The sequence below is a fragment of the Acomys minous genome (assembly GCF_964271855.1).
Source record: "Acomys minous genome assembly, chromosome: 11".
NCBI lineage: Eukaryota > Metazoa > Chordata > Mammalia > Rodentia > Muridae > Acomys > Acomys minous.
This window is the reverse complement of record NC_140492.1, coordinates 112999421-113011103: the sequence shown is the minus strand read 5'-3', so window position 1 is coordinate 113011103 and position 11683 is coordinate 112999421. Positions and strand designations below refer to the sequence as shown.

Below are 11683 nucleotides of genomic sequence, written 5' to 3'. Positions count from 1 at the left end.
CACCGTAGAAAAGAGCTCAGCTCAAGAAATACAAGGTTAATAATGATAAATTGCAAAGCCCGAGACAGTTTAAGGGATAAATGTGCTGAGGGAAATGAAGGTGGGGAGGGAGGCAGCAACCGAAACTAAGGAGCTTTTTCTGAAATAAGCTACCACCCAATAAACTACTTCTTTCACTAAAATGAGGGTTTTTTTTTTAAGCACATAAAAATGAAAGAAGTGTTGTTGACATAACTTTCTTCAGTTCTTCTTCCCCTGAAGGGCATTTGGGTTTTGTTCAGAGCTTACAAATGAACTCCTTTCTGCTGAGACTAAAGGAAGGAATGGCTCTTTCTCCCACATAAATACCACCAATGATGTTTTATGGAGGCAGTAGTCCCAGTGGGTATTTGTGAAGGATATTTGCTGCTTTTCTTTTGTAAATGGTTAGAAGATATAATCTTCCGGCTTAGTGTTTTTATGGGATCTCTGAGTGGGTCTCTACTTCTTGTGCCTTCTCTTGGGCTTTTGTTTCTTCTATTTATTTATTTATTTTTTGTCCAGTTCTAATGTGTTAGTTTTTGTTTTATCTTGTTATATTTTATTTTCATATTATCTTATTTATTATTATCCCTTAGAAACCTGATTGTTTTCTCATGAGATACAGACAGGAAGTGGGTCTGTGCTGGAGGAGAAGTGTGGAGGCACTGGGAGGAGGAGAAGGAGAGAAACTGTTCTCAGCATATATTATGTGAAAAAAAAAACCTGTTTTCAATGAATGGAATAAAAACACAGAAGCAATGCAGACAAGCAGGCAAATATTTAATTTTTGATAAAAAAAAAAAAAAGGACTTCTCAGTAACAAAGCCTACCTCCTAAGATGGGTCATGCATGCTATCTGATGGATAAGAGACCTGTGTTCCTTGCTGTCTGTCACCACACTCATCACTTAGGCCTTAGTGCAAAGGCTTTCTAGCTTCAAATGGCACTAATATTAACAGCATAAAGTCCTATCTGGTGATTCTGTCAGCACAGGTAAAAGAAGTGTACTTTGTAGAACTCTTTGTAGCGTTAAAAACTCAGGAGACAGGAAAATGCCCAGTCAGGGAAAGGATGGATCTAATGGTGACAGCTCATAGTACCAGGTACATTTCAAAATTATGAGTAGCTTTTATAAAAGTTCACAAGTGTGCACGAAGGACATGTGCACTTGGGCATCAATTCAAGCAGATTTTCTGATCAATGGGAGCTCATAGGATTGTTTCGGTTTCTAATTATAGACTCATGAGAATTCAGCTGTAGGCACAGTACTCACAGGAGCAGGAGACTTGTCGATCTTGTCCAGACTAGGAGCAGGGACGAGTACTAAATGTCATCATAACCAGAAACTCATCGGTTTAGACTCACACTTGCAGTAATGTTGAAATTTGGTGAGACACATAGCCTCTTCTAGCTGGGAATTTTGTAAGTCAACTGCCAACGTCCTTTAAAAAAAAAAAATCAGTATTCAGGAAAGCCAAAGAGGACAACTCGGGATGGGAGGGAGCGAGGGGGAGAGCCAAGCACCAGGAAAAGGGTACATGGGGAGGAGGGGAGCAGAAAACCAACAAAGATGAAATATATATATATATAAATGAGAGTGCTGTTAAGAAACTTTGCCTTGTGTGCTACTTTTTTTTATTTAACTAATACAAGCTTGGGGAAACTTTGTCTCTGTGCTCACACATTACTACCAACCACCCAATCTAGGTCTACACAGGAATTTCTTAGCAGAAACAAAGTTTGAGTATGAATGGCAGACAGTCACAGCCGGCCATGGTAATCGTGGAAAAATACATTTTTCTCACACCTGTGCACTTCCAATTATCTTAACAGCTGACTATGGAAATGCTCAGATGCCAAAGGCATGCAACTGTCATGTTATTTATGGCCCAGCTGGAGCAGGAAGTGTCAGAACCCTCATGGGGCTCCCCTCCCTCCAGTTATTTTTGTCTTCCTGCCTGTGTTTGTAGAGGTTCGGATAGTTCACAAGCCTCTCTCAAAGGCAAAGAAGCCTGATTCGTCTTCAAAGCCAAGCCCTAGGGGTATGTATTTCCTAATGGTAATATTTTTTAAGTGCTGTAAGAAAACTAGCAGGACCGCATCCCAGAACACGAACAGGTAGATGCGGTGAAGAGTTTTGTTGAGGGTTAAAAAAAAAAAAAGTTCTAATCTAAACACTATTCAAACTAGTTAGCAGGTCTATGAATGAGCCTAGGGGCACAAGTTGCTACGCACCCTGTGGTATACCTTGCCACACCCTAGTTTCACTAGGGCTGTGTTTCAGCTGTGTCTACGCAAGTGGGAAGCTATTTTGACCATCAGCAATCACCAAGCTGCAGCCAGCAAGACAAACCTGCTGAAATGAGAGGAAGGGACAGCCATGTGGCCAAGGTTGCCACCGGAACACCGCCCAGCCCTGGAGAAAGGAGCTATCTGGAAGGACATGTCAGAGAAGGAATGTTCTTTCAGGCAAAGGCTTTGGCACCCTAGGACACACAGGGAATCACGAGCTGTGGGACTGCAACCTCGCCTAAACCCCTAGTGATACAGCACACCACACAACAAGCTCTGTTTTTACACCTCCCTCATATTATTGTTGCCAGGTTACACACCAAAGCCTAACATAAGTGGCCAGGTATTAATTTCAAATATTGTTCTCTCGTTTTATGCCTCCCATTTCACATTCACTAGAAAACAGGAAAACACAAATGTGTTCTCTGTTGAAAAAAAATACACATTTTTTTTCTTTCAGCCAAAGTAGAAAGAGATGCAAATGAGGCGGTAAAAACCAATGAAACCTGTTCCGTAGGACCATTGGCACGTGACAGTTTTGGGTACATATAACTACGTCACAAATAAGTCATACGCCTTAAAAAAAATTCAATAAAAATATTCTCATCATACAATCTTGTATTTGCCAAATACTTTTGCTACATAGTGTTTTAAAGCATAACATGTGGAAGTATTTTTGTCACATACATGTTCAGTGGCAGAATCACGCTACATCTGTGTCAAAAGCTCCTTCTAACTCAGCGGGAGTCACTATACATTTTTCTTCTGTTCTCTGTTGCCCACTTGGGCTGGTGGGGGGTGAGGTGACCACTGAATGGCAAGGTTAGTGGAAACTACCAAGTCAAGTCTCTCAAGTGACAAGCTGGTGAGATGAACGGTGAGAGAAGTTAAGGACGATACTGTTCTTCAACCAAGACATGAAGTGACTAAATCTAAAGCAACTCTTCCCTCCCTTAGTTTGCCTCGAGGTTGGAAGCTGCCATTCATGCTCAAAGGCGAGGCAGTACCTCATGCAGTTGGAAAAGACTGCATAGCCGGGCTTCTACAGTACCCCTTCCCCTCACACGTCGGGCTTCAGCAACATGGTTGCCATCAGATGATACCAAAAAAACAAAAACCAAAAACAAAAACAAACAAACAAACAAACAAAAAACTGGAGACTGACAGGGACTGTACCCAGCCTGAGTATGGATGGCAAGCATGGCTCTAGCAAGCCTTGCCCTTCCCCCATGACCTCTTCCTCTCTAAAAACCACTAGATTCTAATTCCTAAAGCTAGGCACAAGGTCTGTTCCCTTATTTGGCCACTTCCTCCTCCTGAGGTTGACTACCAAGATCCAGCAATCAAACCACCGTCCTTTGGCTCACCTAATTAACATGCCCAGTTAAAATGAAACACCTCATCCAACACACGGGTTTCCTCCTTTACCTTTATAAATGTCATTTCTCTGTGGGCCATGCCTGTCTCCTCTCTATGCAGACGCAGTCCTTCGTCCCCAGGACAAATATCCCTTTCCCCTCTTCCTCGTTTCTTTCCCCTTCTCCCGCGCCCTCTGTCTCCTGCCCTTGTCTCTTACTCCCTGTCCTTCGTCTCCCAGGAATAAATCAATCTCCTTGGTGCTGAGAACCTGGCCTTGGGGTGTCTTGTGCCAAATACTGGTCCCTCCAAAGACCATTTCATACAATAGAGTATGTTGCAGTTTTAGTGCCAATATAGTACAAGAAAAAAAAATCTGGATGCAGGGTCGGCAAATGTTACTCCACAGGCCAGACTCAGCCAAGTGCCTGTTTTTATTTATGAGGAGTTATGGAAACGTAAGCACAAATTCACTGACTTAGTCTGTCCCGTTTTACATTTACAGAAGCTGAGTGGGGTAGTCGCAACAGAATGTGGGAGAAAATGTTTAGATATGTGATGAAAAAGGATTATCATGTGTGAAGAGCACCAACCTGTGGAGTATCAGGAAGGAAGGAAGGAAGGAAGGAAGGAAAGAAGGAATAGAGCTCCCAAGAGGAAAAAATGAATGTCAGATAAAATATGGTAAATTTGAATTGCAGATAAATAAATAATTTGGGGACGTTAAATGTATTCTAAATATTCCTCTGGACATAAATATTCTAAAATTCATTCATGGGTTATCTAAAATCTGTATTTACCTAGGCCTCTTTTTTGCTTTTATCTGTGACATTGATCCTGAGTTTCGAGGTCACTGCCCATGCCATAGGAAAAGTTTCGCTTGCTTATGACCTAACATAGGCTCCATTTCAATGCAGAACTCTAAGGGAAAGGATTTTCTCTGAAGTCTTCCTGGTGGCTTTAGCCCCTACTTAAATGTCAGCTGAGACTCAAAATTGTTGACAGGCCCCCTTTTTAGGGTGGCACTTCTTCTACTGAGTCATGACAGCTTCTGGGTACACACTGTGCACACTCACATCGCAGGGAATTTTCTCTCTCCGGAACTCATTCGGAAAACATTGCTTTCACAAAGCATGGGTTTGGTTTCCTTTACTACTGTAAACCATGGTTGCCAGGCTTAGCTTGGACCAGATACAACTCACCTAACCATCTACGTGCACACTAGGTTTCCTTCGATAACACTCTGGATGCAATGAATTTCTCAGTCAATTAAATTCACCAGGTCAAAGGAGCCACTATCATCTAAGGCCCTGTAGCTTGCAATGAAACAGAAAATCTTTTCAGGTACATTGTGTCTGCATTATAAATGTCTCATGCTATATACTTCATTAATTTTACTCTTCGCCTTCACACAAAACATTCACAGAACACTTAGGCAAGCCAGAGATCCCTTCTGTGACATGTGGCCCTCTAAACATCAGAACATTCTCTAGAGGTATTTGGGGACACAGAGACATTTGAAAGGAGAAAGAAGTGGCAGTCGGGGATGTATTTGAGGTTCTCCAAATAAGTAATTAAAACATATTAAAATGGAAAAGATGGTATTACAAGGTATTAATAAAGCAGCTTGTCTTCCTTGTTTATGTATTTTAGATGTTTTTCTATCTGGAAGCTTATTTTACATTGAGGGAAATAAAAGCATTCCGCTCCTCAACTCTGCTACTTCAACCCTAGGTCTTGAAACACGTGAGACAGTTAGCATTGGGTACAGAAGGTGGGCATGGATATTTATGAAGAGAGACAGTGATGTTACAAGCTAATTTGCAGTAATAACTAAGATATTTGGTCTTTCAAAGGTTAAAAAGAAGCATGGCATTTCCTAAATGTCAATTTCTTTCCCAAAACATTACTGTTTTTCATGAAGCTCAGGTGAATTGCTGCCAGATTCTAATTAAAGCTCTAAATTCACTCAGAGAAGCATTGGCTCAGCGTTGCCATGTGGCTCCTATGCAAGGACTATTTATTTTTCTTGTCAATTTTTAAAACCACAGCTCTCACCCCAAAGGATAATACACAGTTTATTCTGGAATCAAATATGAGGGACCACGTCCTGGGAACACAGATTTGGGTTACTCCAAATTCCATGTTCCACTGTGCTAACAGTTTTATTATGCTTTTATAGTAAAAAAAAAAAAAAAGTCACAAATCAAACCAATTTTAAAATGCGTTGGTGAGTACATGAAGTAGAAAAGCTACCACAAAGTAGGAACGCTGTGACACAGGCATCAGATGCTATCTGATGACATTCTTAGCTGTTAGGTTGGTGGTGGAAAGGGATCTCTTTGTATATTCCCAAGGATTTGTCTAAAAGTCACAGAACATCAGTTAACTAACACACAGAGGTGGGTAGTAAATACCTATTCAAGAAGTATAAGACAGCCCAAGATAATTTGGCTCTGAACCTGTGACATTCCTGTGCCCCACAGTCAATGATATTCTAATAAGTTATATTCTGATATATATTATACATATATACCAATAATAATTAAGTATATATATGTATATATATATTCTAATGACTGTCTAATCAGATATAAAGTTGTATCAGACTATAAAATTCACAATTTTATAAAACTCTTTGTAGAATTCACAACTTCGTTTTCGGTTTTTAGAGATAGAGTCTCTCTGTGTAGCCCTGGCCATCATGGACTTGCTCTGTAGATCAGGCTGGCCTCGGACTCACAGAGCTCCGTCTGCCTTTGCCTCCCAGAGTGCTGGGATTACAGGCCTGGGCCACTTCTTTCTGTGATCTTTGGTTCACATTGTCTGAGAGTGGGACGGGGACAGATCTCCAGTCAGTGAGTGTAAAGCAAGGTTTATTGGGAGTTTCAGAGGAACAAAGGCAGACAAATAACTGCTCTTTAATCTTATGTTCCATCTCTTTAAAAAACAAAACACAAGGGGGTCTTTTGTGTCTCTTCCCAACATCCATAAGCTTTCGCACATTAAGGGAAAAAGCTCTGCAAACTCTAGAGGCAAATAGTTTACCAAATGAGCTAAGCAAAATCACTGATTTATAAGTCCCACTGCTGGGGTTGTGGTTCCAGCTTTTCCTAGGTTGCCTAGCTGTGGGTAGCTGTTAATCCCTCCCTGAACATTATTTCCCCTCACACTTTCATGGAGTCTGTGAGAAAAAAACTTCTGTGAAGATGTGAATGCTGTGTATAAAACTACTCTGTATAAATTTTTATTTCCTGCTACTCAGTTACTCGTTTTGTTCCATTCCCCCAACGAAGTAATACAGTATGTTAGGATTTATTACTTATTTCTTGAAGTTATTTTTTATTTATTTATTTATTTATTTATTTATTTATTCAGTTTACATCCTGGTCATAGTCCCATCCCTCCTCTCTTCCCGCGCCACTCTCCCTCCCTCTCCCCCTCTTCTCCCCCCTCTTCCCCCTTCCCCGGAGGCACCCACCTCAGCACACAAAGTTGTATCAGGACTGAACTTGTCCTCTTCCCCTGTGGCCTGGCCATGCAGTCCTGCCAGGGGGAAGTGATCGAAAAGCAGACAACAGTGTCCCTGTCAGAGGCACACACAGCACCTCACATCCCCCCCGCCCCACCTCCCCTTACTAGAGGAGCCACATGAAGCCTGAGCTGCCTGCCCATCGACTATATCCATGTAGAGGGCCTAGGTCTAGTCTATGCATGGTCCTTGGTTGGTGCTTAAGTCTCCACAAGCCCTTAATTAGTTGGTGGTCTTGGTTTTCTTGTGGAGCTCCTGTCACCCCCAGGTCCTTTTCTTCCCCCGCATCTGCCCCCCCCCACCACCACCACCACCACTTTCCCACGGGAGCTTAGCAGAGTTGTCCTCTGAGAGGCTCCACCCAGCAGCGGTTCGAAACAGATGCTGAGATTCAGAGCCAAAGCATGGGCAAAGGGTCGGGAGTCTTGAAGTGATTTTGAACCGTACATTTACTTGTGCTGCAAAGCGTCCTTTTGGTGTGTCTTTGATTTCTTAAAATTGTCATTTTAAAAAGTCATGTTAATTCTACTTGTTACAGATAAGTATTTTAAACCTCCACGACACAAGACGTGGTTGAGCTTCTGATTCGGATGCAGATCTAAGAATCCGCATCCTCACGGAGCTCAGAGCTTGCCGAGGTGGGTTTCAGGTCCCGCTCGCCAAAAGCTCGAAACTCCTTTCTTCAACAGCTCAGGAGTATATTGTGTAGCCTGAAGCAGCAAGTATGTAAAGAAAAACAAGAAAGCCCGGAATTCTTCAAAGCTTTGGAGGGTTCCCACAAAACCCACGGGGACACACACACACACACACACACACACACACACACACACACACACACACACACACACACACACACACACGGCAGTTAGCAAAACAGGAGACATCCGGTCAGATCTTCCTTGTTGGCAAAGTTCACAACACAATTCAGAACAATGCTGTGGTTCTTGTGAGAGACACCCCCTTCCTCAGTACCCCACCCCCTCCCCTCGCAAGCTTCCCTAGAGACAGCACATAGCAGAGCTGCATGCTCCTTTTTGTTTGTGGCGCTGGCCTGAAGCAAGCCCCCTTCCTTTCCACACACTGAGTAGCTGCATTGGAGGAGCCAGGAGCTGACGTTCCAGAAACACAAACCCTCTAAGACTCGGGGTGAGGGGAGTGCACTTCACATTCTAATTTAACTTACACTTAACTCCACTAGCGAGGCTGTCTAACACCCTCTACAGGGGAAAGTGACCATTTGTACTACCCTTAAATATTTCTTCCAGCTTCTCTAGCTATCTGCAGGCGTGACTGGTAGAAAGTCCAAACTTAATGTATCAAAGGACAGACCTTTCAAAGGACTGTTTCTTCACTGTTTCCTTCTACCCATTTCTTCTTTTTTTTCTTCTACCCATTTCGAACATATTTCATTTTATTTATAGTATGCATCACTTTATACTATATTATAAAGCCATTATCTTTGTTCATTAACTATTTATCCCCCAACTAGGATGAAAGTGGGAAATGGATTTCTATTGGGTTTGAACATAATGAAATACCTAGGAACTGACCATGTTTCTGGTCTGTGCTCGGCTAATATTCATCCGTTATTTCTTAAATCATCCTATAGCAAAAATCACTGCGTCTGGGTTTCATACGGTCCATAATCCTGATGGCATACAATACTACAGGCTTGTTATTCAACATGTTTGCTTAACTCATGACTGTGAATGCAAACAGAAGACAAGCTCTGTTGTTCGCAGGTTTCCACGACATCTGCATAGCATCTGCTTTCCCAACATGAGGATGGAGATGCTGCTGGTACCCATCCTTAGGATTGTTGGAAAGAGTCAAGGGAACATACAGTGTGGATATGACAGTGTCGTTGCTTTTATGTATTTCCATGAAACTCAGTCTCACAGCACGGCCTTGTGATGCTTAATACAGTGCCTTTTATGCTGTAGGGTAAATTGGTGATCTACCAGTTGTCACAGGAGTGGCAGTCTCTTCTTGACCACAATTACTAGACAGGCATTGCCATATGGGATCAGTAAGCAGGCAGGATACCTTCCCAAATAACCCACTCTGCTTGTAGTGATTACCTCCCTGAAGTACTAATCAATCACACACCCTCAAAAAGAAAGAAAGAAAGAAAAAAGTTAAGATCTCAAAGACAAACATATATGTATATCTATTTAATGTTAATTATATATTAAACATATATTTAAGTTTCATCTGAGTCCCTTTCTCATTAATCATTGCTCTGCTCAACACCCACACACCAAACCTAAATTGGACCTTTTCCATCATCTTCCTCGTGAGTCAATCCTGCTGTCTCTGCTTCATCTCCTGGTTTTGCCCAGCTCATCCTTATAAAGCAGATCGTATCCCGCATACACAGTACACAATACAAAAAGTACTCCTTCGACAGCATTAAATCTACCCATCTTTTGATTCAGATCTCAAGAACTCAGAGTGGGCTAGCCTCCCTGTACATGGTTTGCGTGAAGATACCCTAAGGTCTATGGTTCTCTTCCTCTGGTGGAACAGCCCTACCACTTGTGAACACAGCTTATGGGGTAGAGTTACTAGATTTCTTCGCCCTGCCCACTTCCTCTAATTTGCTCACCCACATGCATGAAAATTTGAGTTGTGATCCACAAGTCATGACTTCAAACGATAAGCATGACACAACCTGGACTTTGCCTTTAAATCTGGTTATAAACAATTGGAAAGCTTAGCCTCTTTAAGGCTATTGTGTATTTGGACAACTATTTCTAGAATCTGTACTCTCCAATATCATCTCAGAGGAGAGTGTAACTGCATTAAGTTCTCCTGTCAGCTGCGACTTGGTTGGGTTTCAGGCCTCTTGCTAGCCATGGGCCAATGACATACTTCGTTCGGGTAATTCAGAGATGTGCTGGGATCCCACAGGATGTGGAACCATGATGTGGCAGCCAAGACCCATGCTCTAGTTCCAAGACTGCTGTAGATCGTGATCCTCAACCTCCCTAATGCTGCAACCCTTTAATTCAGTCCCTTATGTTGTGGTGACCCCCATGCATAAAATTATTTCTTTTTGCTACTTCATAACTATAATATTGCTACTGCTCTGAATCCTAATGTAAATATCTGAGTTTTCTGATGGCTTCAGTCTACTCCTGTGAATGGGTCCTTTGACCACCAAAGGGTTCTTGACCCACATGCTGTAGAGGAAGCCAGTTTTCTCCTATAGGATCCAAGTCCAGTTCCCTGCTGGGCAGCTCACAGCTGCCTGTATAAGTCCAGCTCAAGTGATCTAATGCCTTCTTCTAGCCTCTGTAGGTGGCTACCCATTGAACACACACACACACACACACACACACACACACACACACACACACATACACACACACACACACATACACATACACAGGCACACACACATGTACGCACACAAATAAAAATAAAATCTCAAAAAGAAAAGGAAGCCAGGTTGGAGGTTTGGTGGCAAAAGGAAACCCAGTTGAGAAAATCTAGAAAAAAACTGAATAGGAAGACAATTTGTAAATAACTATGCACAATTCTGAGGTGATTTTTTTCAAATTATAACATAGAAGTATAAAGTTAAATGTTTTATGCCCACTGTTTCCTGCCCTTGGGTCCATGTGTCTTTAAAGTATCTGTAGCCATCCTCAAAAGTGTGTAAAACTTAATGTAATAATCATTATCTTCAATTTTAGTATTTACTTATTTTTAGCAGTGTGTGGATATGTGCCTGCATGCATGAGTAGGGTGTGGTGTTTTTGTGTGTGAGTGTGTCTGTCTGTCTGTCTGTCTGTCTGTCTGTCTGTCTCTCTCTCTCTCTCTCTCTCTCTCTCTGTGTGTGTGTGTGTGTGTGTGTGTGTCTGCAGGTCTGTGCACACCATGACAGGCATGCATGTATAGCTCAGAGAAAAACTTTTGGAAGTCAATTTTTTCCTTACTCTCTTGGTTCCAGGAATTGATTGAACTCAAGACCTTCAACTTGCCTGGCAAGCACATTTATCTCCAAGGCGTCTTGCTAGCCTGCATCCATGAATTGTTCTTTGTAGATCATCTGTCTAAAAAGCAATGGAGAAATTAAGGACCATTCTCACTCCACTTTTGTATAAGCAATATAAACCACAAAGTTTTGGGAGAATTATGCAAGATTATTGAGAGAATAGGTGCTAGGATCTGAATTACAGGCAAGGTCTTCAAACACCCAGCTCCAGTTCCTTCCACTGCCACACACAATTACAAGAAAGCATTATGAAGTAAAAAAAAAAAAAAAAAAAAAAAAAAAAAAAAAAGATGTGTAATAAACGAGCATGCCTATGTAGCACAGTAGTTTCCTCCAAGATTAAAATCTTCCATCTTAAGTGGAAACATCATAAAACATAGGAAGCAGAACAACAGGGCTGTTCTAGCACGGGATGTTTATAATGAGATGGAGCACAAGATGTCCTGTGGTGTGGACGGCACACTCCATCCTGTAGGGAA

At 41.9% G+C, this 11683-nt stretch overlaps 1 long non-coding RNA gene across 1 annotated transcript in view; it reads right to left on the bottom strand.

Annotated features, from left to right (window-relative positions):
* Positions 1-1323: 1323 nt before the first annotated feature.
* LOC311608992 overlaps positions 1324-11683 on the bottom strand; it is a 63297-nt gene continuing 52937 nt past the window's right edge. Inside the window, exon 3 of the long non-coding RNA XR_014783217.1 lies at positions 1324-1463. This is a non-coding gene — a long non-coding RNA (uncharacterized lncRNA). The remainder of the gene's footprint in view (positions 1464-11683) is intronic.